This window comes from Mus pahari, chromosome 6, assembly GCF_900095145.1.
Source record: "Mus pahari chromosome 6, PAHARI_EIJ_v1.1, whole genome shotgun sequence".
Lineage (NCBI taxonomy): Eukaryota > Metazoa > Chordata > Mammalia > Rodentia > Muridae > Mus > Mus pahari.
In genome coordinates, this window is record NC_034595.1 from 26,046,662 (window position 1) to 26,055,377 (window position 8,716).

General features: G+C 36.8%; 1 pseudogene; it reads right to left on the bottom strand.

The window, feature by feature from the left end:
• Positions 1 to 999: 999 nt before the first annotated feature.
• LOC115064352 lies at positions 1,000 to 1,070 on the bottom strand (annotated as a pseudogene).
• Between the last annotated feature and the right edge of the window lie 7,646 nt (positions 1,071 to 8,716).

An 8,716-nucleotide genomic window follows, 5' to 3' on the forward strand; every position in this document is an offset into this window, starting at 1 on the left:
TAAAGGAACACTCCTCCATTGCTGGTGGGATTGCAAGGTTACCTCCACTCTAGAAATCAGTCTTGTGGTTTCTCAGAAAATAGGACATAGTACTACACGAGGACACAACTAAACCACTCCTGGGCATAAAGATGTTCCAACTTATAATAAGGACACATGCTCCACTATGTTTATAGCTGCCATATTTATAATAGCCAGGAGTTGTAAACAACCAGATATCCCTTAACAGAAGAATGGATACAGAAAATGTGGTCCATTTACACAATGGAATACTACTCAGCTATTAAAAATGATGACTTCATGAAATTAGCAGGCAAATGGATGGAACTTGAAAATATTCTGAGTGAAGTAACTCAGTCACAAAAGTTCACACATGGTAAGTACTCACTGATAAGTGGATGATATTAGCCATTCCATATACAGTCACCAATCCAGGACGTTATTGTGGATGCCAGGAAGTGCTTGCTGACAGGAGCCTGATATGGCTGTCTACTGAGAGTCTCTACCAGAGCCTGACAAATACAGAGGCATATGCTAGCAGCCAACTATTGGACTGAGCAAGGAGTCTCCAATGCAGGAGTTGAAGATGTGACTGAAGGAGCTGAGGGGGTTTCAAGCCCCATGGAGAGAGCAATAATGTCAACCAGCCACACACACACCCCCCCAGAGCTCCAGGAGACTGGACCACCAACTAAAGAGTACACCTGGAGGGACCTATGGCTCCAGTTGCATATGTAGTAGAGGATGGCCTTGTTGGACATCAATGATAGGACAGGACCTTGGTCCTGAGTGTGTTATATGCCCCAGTGTAGGGGTATGCCATGGTGGGAAAACTGGAGTGGGTGTTTGGGGGAGTACCCTCATAGATGCAGAGGGACCGGGGATGGGATAGGGGGTGTCTGAAGGGGAGACCTGGAAAGGAAAAAAACATTTGAAATGTAAACAAAGAAAGTATCCAATAAATAAAATGAAAGAAAGGAAAACAAATACAGATATCACAAAAAGTGTAAAAAAATAATAATATGTAAATGCTACTACACTTGATCTTAGCCAAAAGGTCGAGAAGCGATAATAATATGTAAATGATAAGTGCAGGTGTGGTACAAAGTAACGGGAAGCTCCAAAATGTCTGTACGTGTATCAACTTTTTATTTGGGTCAAGTAGAAGATATGTTGAAAAACAGTCTTGAATCAGGCTAAAATGAATTCTGTGAAATTTCATTAATAAGAATGTGACTTTTCTGGCTTCTGAAATTGACTAGTTTCATTGATATATGGTCTCATTCTCCCTCTTTAACCAAACTGACCTAGAATTTACTATTTAGATCAGATTGTTCTCAGTTTTGCAACATTTTCTCTGCCTTAGACTTGAAGTCCTGAGACCACAGGTGTGATGGAACAGAAGGCTGTTAGAGCTTATTTCTGCTTAAATAACAAGGCTGATAGGGATATCAGGCATGAATCACTAAATAAGAAAAAATAATGAAAAAGAAAAAAATCCTGGTTGACTCTGAATACAACGTAATGGGGAGAGTTGAGGTTGGGTTCTTGTGGGGGCCAATGTAGTCAAACTAGGAAAGCGCAAAATAGCTGCCATTAGATGTCACGGAAAACCCAAAAGTAGAATGTAATCTAATCTGTTATATAAATATTGTTGGCCAAATGTCATTTTCTCATGGGTTCGGTATGAATGTTACCATGAGGTTCGAGGCCTATGGTCCTTGCCTTTGCCAGCCTGCCTTTGTGAATCTGTAAGTGTGCGTATCTATCCATTTGGCCTCTATACCTGTCTACATGTGTGCATGCCAGCCTATGTGCATCCCAAAAGTGCCAGGATTGTCTAGGTGACCCTTTGCTGACCAGTAGTATGTTGATAGCTGTTACCTAGAGTGAATAAAATGTACTGAAGAATCTAAGACTCCAGAAATTCTCATTACCCTCCTCTCCTATCTTGGAATATGACCAAGAATCTCAGAAGGTATAATCCACCACACGACTCCACTCTACTTTTCTTTTCATTTAGAGATTTTGAATAGCATTTGAAAGATCAAAGCACAATGCAGACGAGGCTTTTATTTGTGACATATAGTTGAATTTGTGCTTTCAAATGCTTCAAAATACTTCTAGTAAAATGAGACCCACTGATGTACTGCAGTGGACTTATGTCACTCCTTATTTCTAAAACCAAACTAATAAACTCAGCTAAATTGTGGTGCCAGTCATGCTTTGTACAAAAGTTTATATACTGCTGAGGTTGAAAAGCTGATTTTTTAAATTTTTGAAATATTTCATGATCTTCACAATTTTTATATCTTATTATTTTATTTAGCTAAAGTGCTTGAGGAATTAGCATCATGGCTCAAGAGGAACAGGTGTTTGCTGACATGCTAAAGTCTTGAGTAGGATTTTAAATGCATGTGATGATAGGTCGTCTTCTGACCTCATCATGAGTACCATTGCGTGTATACTCATAAAGATGCCCATACAAGTGTGTGTTTGTGTGTGTACCACTCAAAACATACAAATGCATTCATGCAAACAAAAAATGAAAGAGTCAGTAATTAGAAAATGGGTATATTAAAAATGCAGACAGGTGTGTTGCAAGATGTTTTCTAGGTAGATAACAAAACCAGGTTCAAAATAAATAGAAACAATGACCTCAAAGTGAAGCCACTGTAACTACTGACTAACTTGAGCATTTCTACAAGTTGTAATCACAGTATACTTGGTGTGCAGTTCATATGATTCAAGAGATCCTTTGCTTCCCACTTAGAGAATCTCCTGGCTTGTAGGGTCTGAATCAGATTCCACTTCTTGTCCAAAATATCATTGAGGATAAGGCATATTAAACAGCATTTTATCTGTTAATCACTCAGAATTCACTCTAGGGAAACCTTCTCACCACAGAGTTTTTCTGTGCGACACAGATTGAGAAGCACTAAGAGAGCAGTAAGCCTGTGCACAGCGTGGTCATTGCCCACTAGTAAATTTTATGAACTTCTGCCAAAGCACATACACCAATGGCTCGTATCGAGCAATAACATTATTATCTCGATTCTGCCGTGTTGAAGGAAATACAGCAATCACTGAGTATAATCATATGGTGGTTTGTATCGTTAAGCACAGTGCAGAAAAGGAGATTCATTTATACTCCATCAAAGTATTCTGGTTCCCAAAAAATGGTTTTATCAATTTTTTTTATTAAAATGGAGAAATATAGCACTTGCAAGAAGAGCCATGGCACGTGAGTACAGCAAAATGAGTTTTCAGAAGGTTACTAGTTGTTTAACCACAACTTAGTGAAGAAATAGACATATGCCCATACTGCAAAAGCAGTTTTCGCTTGGATGTCCCTTTCAATTAGGGTGCTGTTAGAGAATACGAATATTGCTACTTGTAGGACAATTATTCCATTAAGTAATCTTTGAGTTTTCATTTATTCTCTATGTAGCCCTAAATAAAGTGATAAATACTTTCTTCAGACTTACATCTGTTAACACTTTCTTTAAAACTAGTAAACAAAGTTCCTGTGCTTTGATTTGTGATATATGGCTCTAGTTGGCTCTCTCTTGCAGTAATATAAAACTGTCTTATATTAGCAACCACACACACTTTTTTATTCATCCAAATATTCTTCCTTCTGTAGACTAGATCTATCTTCAGTTGCTGTAAGTAAAACTGTTGTCCTAACTTTCATTTACACATTTCTTGACATGGGTGGGTATTTTTCATGTTTTCAGTCATAGGTTGGTGCTTTGTCACAGGACTGATGATATGACTGACATGGTTATAATGTGATTAAAGACTAAAAATTATGGACAAATTAGTTAAAGCAAGCTTTATTTGTGTACATAGGTTGTCTCCCCTTAAGGTGGGATTCAAGAGATCAGCACTGGTCATGGGGAAGATAAGGTTTTTATAGCTCAGGAGTAGGGAGTTTCCAACTAGGGCTTCAGTAGGCAAATAAGTGGGGTTATGGAAGCAGATCATAAGCACAACCAGACCACGTCCTGAAACAAAGATGCAGTTGCAAGCTGGATATAAGAAGGTAGTCATGACAATTTCTTGAAATGAAGGATTCCTGGAACAAGAAGTATGGAACCATTACAATTGAACAATTACAATTGAATTGAAGCATACCCCAATCTTTGAGAATCAGAATTTTTGGAATCCAGGATTCCTGGAACAAGAAGTATGGAACCATTATAATTGAACAATTACAATTACAATTGAAGCATACCCCAATCTTTGAGAATCAGAATTTTGATCATAAATAGGAAGAACGTAATTTTTTAACCTATAAGGTATCTGTCAAACCCATCAAAAATGAAAACATAAAATCTATGAATGTGACTTCTCTAGGTATTTTTTCCAACTTCTTCTGTTATTCAGACCTCGGACCATGGAATTGAGGCATCCACATTTATAGGAAGTCTTCCAATATCAGCTAAATCTCTCTGGAAATGGCCCCACAGAGATATTCCAAAGCTCCCGTCTTAGGGCAATTCTAGAGCCTGTCAAGATGAGAAGATTAACCATCATCATTGATAAGTCACAATAACCATATCACTTTCCAAATCTTGCAAACAAGTTTCTAAAGAGTCTCTTCTCCCTCGCATTTTTTACAGCTTGTTTAAATTTCTGTGGCTATCTGATGAAACTTATGTTTTATTAGTTTCCTAAGCTTTCCAATTTTCATGAATTTCCTAGTTTTATTCTCTGCACTTTTGGAGGGAATTTTTAAGTCAAGAGGAAATAGCTATATAGTAGATAGATTTACTGTACCCATAGAAAATTATATAAAAAAGAATGTGTATATAAAATACAAATTTGTAAATTATTTTAAAAACCAATTAGGTATAATATGAAAATATAACAATCAAATATATTTATGAATAGCTCAATGGATAATGATTCTTGTAACCAAACTCTCTAAACTGAGTTGAATCCTGGACACCCTGATGTTGGAAGAAGAGAATCAATAATCTGTATACTAGAGACTTGGCATAGACCCTACCCACAATAAATAGCCTGAATAGAGGGATTAAGTATATCTCATAAACTTATGAGCTAACATTCACTGAAGTGAAGACATACCACATGTTAAAACTTTTTAAAAATATGGAGAAATACTTGGGGACTGTCCTTACTCTTTTTGTACAGGTGTCTTTTCTGGTTGTGCAGCTGCTTGTCTGTCATGTGTTTGACCTTCTTGCCAGCAAAGACTGCAGGACTTTTACCCTTCTCTTCTCTCTTCTATTTCCTATCCGGGTAGCTGTTAAAGTTTCACCTTGCCTGTTCTACGTGTTTTCTCTTTCTGACTCTAATAAAACTATCCCTGATCTCTCTTTTAAGTCCATTTTAAAATTATTGTATTAATGATGATTTGTAATCAGTGCACCCTGATTTCTTCTTTATCATCAGTGAACTATAAAAAAAAAAAAAACATAATTCTGGTCATATATTTGCTGACATGCCCAGAGACATTTCTAACTATAAAGTAGACAGGCTCCATTTCCTTCTCTTGCTTTGGATCTATAAGCTGTTTTTTAAAATTCTCTGCTTCCCTGTGAACAAAAAAACAAAACAAAACAAAAAACCAAACAAAAAACAAAAACAAAAAACCTTTTTCAATAATTCTTTCTTGCACGGTTTTTCCATGTTTGTGGTTGACCAATATCCACATAGAGAAAGGTAGATAGTTCTAATTTAACTTTCTGTATTGTTTCCAGGTGGAATATTCTCTCTATTCCCTCTCAATTGTGGTTCCCTCAGAGAATCCAGGCAATGTTAACTCAGACTTGGAAAAACAGTAAACAGACATCTTAGGATGCTTGAGTGTGACACTGTCTTAGGCTATGTGGTCCACCAGCATTTGCTTTTCTATCTGTATAAAAGCGACATCCATACAGCTGCTAAAGTTTTACATCTGAATTAAATATGTTTTTGTAGACTAGGCTGGCCTCGAACTCAGAAATCTGCCTGCCTCTGCCTCCCGAGTGCTGGGAATTAAGTGTTTTTAAGAAGCTAGTTTTATAGAGATTTCAAGTCCAGACAACATACATCTGTCTAATAAGCCCAGGACATACACCCTTGCACAGGTGATAGATATAAAATAGTGACAAGATTCATTTTCCTAGTCTCTGAACATAGAATTGGAGAAACAGCAGCAATGAACATCAGGGAAACAGACACACACTCCCATTACTCACACATGGCTTCTTCTTTCTTAGTAAGGTATTATACCTGGGAGCAAAGGGAGTTCCAAACAAAATATGCTTAGTAGTCAAGTACATTTTTTTGGAAAGACATGCAAACTCTGTGTTTGGGATGAGACTATGAGATTCTGTCCTCTGTTTTCTTTGCTTTGTTATTTTGAGTCTCCTGCATAGGTCACATGGACTGTCTCTTCATATGTTCATGCTAACCCAAGTAAGGACTCTTTGTGTTAATTTTAAAGAAAAGGGGGCAACTGCCCCTACTTGATATGTGAAACTCATGTATCCTACAGGACCTTGTGCCCCTACCAGAGATGGGATCATTTTACCATGGAGATGAGATTGTTGCAAGCAAAGTCACAAGCAGCTTTGTGATGTTATCAAAGAAACCATGTAACTTGGTTGCCATCTTGCCTAGAGATATCATTAAGATGGCAAAGACCAAGTGAATTCACCACCATCTTGGTAGTATAAGCCAAAATAGACATACCTCCAATATTTTCTAACACCATTGAGAGTTTGGGGGTCATAGAATCCTTGGAATTTTCTGTGTCACAATTATTCAGTCACAAAGTCCAACCCCCTCGTCCCATTTTTTTTCCTGTTTGATCTTATTTTCCTGAATGCTTAAGTTCACCATATAAGAAGGAGACACAGAACAGCCTCCAATGTTGGCTCTGTTGCCAAGTGATAAGGTCACTGGATTTTTATACCAGACTAAGAAGATAATAATAGACTCCCACAGCAAGCTTAGCTTCTTTTGAAATTGTCTACATTGTTTTGAATAATATATTTTGGTACTTAGAGGGTGCCACTAATATTTTAAGTTACAAGAAAGCTGATGGTTTAAACAGATAATCCTGGAAAGCACACTATGTGAGTTTTCAGTGCCCCAGGGTGAATTTTTAGAAAAATGTAGTACCCGACTACATTTTTAATGCTGTTTCTACCCTGAATTTCCAGGCCTGTTTTTTTCTGAGGTAGAATATTCTTTCCCTCCTAGCTTCTTGCTTTTGTTTTTTAACATGTTTCCTGCATTTGTTTTTGTGGCAAAATCAAAAATAGGGCTACTCAGGCTTCTTGGAAGTTCAGTTGAATGTGTTCCAAGTACTAGACATGGAGCTACAGGAAATATTTGCTTTTCTAGGTACAGAGTTTGCTCTGATTGTATACACATCTTTTCTATGTACAGTCTCATAATGAGAATGTTTAATCTATGTCATTTCATATGGTAAGCATGCACATTTCTGTTTAATTTCCATAAAGAGTCATGACTAAAATTTTGCCTTGAGCCTCAGAAGGCAGTTTTCAACTTTGGATTGTGAGCAATTTTGAAACTGCTAATACCTTGGAGATTTCCAGACTAAATACATTTGTATCATAAGATAGTCGTGGGCTTGTGGGATTCAGAGACAAAATATGGGTCTGATTCAAATATGTGTTCCCCACAGATGAATGATTGAAAATTTGTGTCCCAGCAATTCTCACTATTTTGATGGCTTCTGAAAAGTTAAGAGGTGAGCCATTCTGAATAAGGTAAGACAGATTAAAGGACAGCAGTAGGGGTTACATTACACTTGAATTATTACCCTGAGCTTCCTGGCCCACTTTTATGTAAGCTGAGCTTTCTCCTAGGTTTTCTCTGCTATTAAGACTGAGTGAGCCCTCTGCAAATATGAACCAAAGAAAATCATTCAATATTTAGATTATTTCAGTCAGAAATTTTGATCATAATAGTGAGAAATAACTACACTAGACCATGATATATTTTGTTTAATAATAATAATTATTATTAATTTTTGGAATTCCATTATCTAACACAATTGTTGGTGAATCCTGGAAATTAGGTTTAATTAAGATTCATTAAATTGTTTAACTTGAATTTCTATAGTTAGAAGAATTTTGTAGAATCTATCCATCCTGTCACAGTTATTTGCTACTTAACTTTAGAAATTTCCTTCAGAAAGCTTCATAAGGCAGCAGCTTGGAAATGGAGTCAGTTTAGATGGTGGTCAATAGATGGACAAATAATGAAAATATGCTTATAGATGAACAATACAATTTCTGAGAGACAGAAGGAAAAATTATACTAGTAAATATTCAGGTAAATAGATATAAGTTGAAGAACTATATGAAGTGTCATAATCCAGAGCCTGAAAGATGAACAGTGCATATTCTTACCTACATGTAGATAGTTACATGTCTACATGTAGGTAACTTTATATAGCTATTGCACTCATGAATTCACAACAACTTCTATTCCCTGCACAAGATAACAGAGAATCAATCCAGTAAATACAAGATCAATCCAGTAAAATTCCCAACATAGATGTTGTAGGATCTCACCTGATCCTTCCCCAAACTAATGAGTTAGTAGTAGTTGATGTCAGCTATGGATTAGATCTCAGAACAGTCAATTTTGGGGGGGTTTATGGTCACTGGTAGGGGGCTTATGCCTCAGTAGATGACCACACAACTGTACGAATACAGAGACAGCA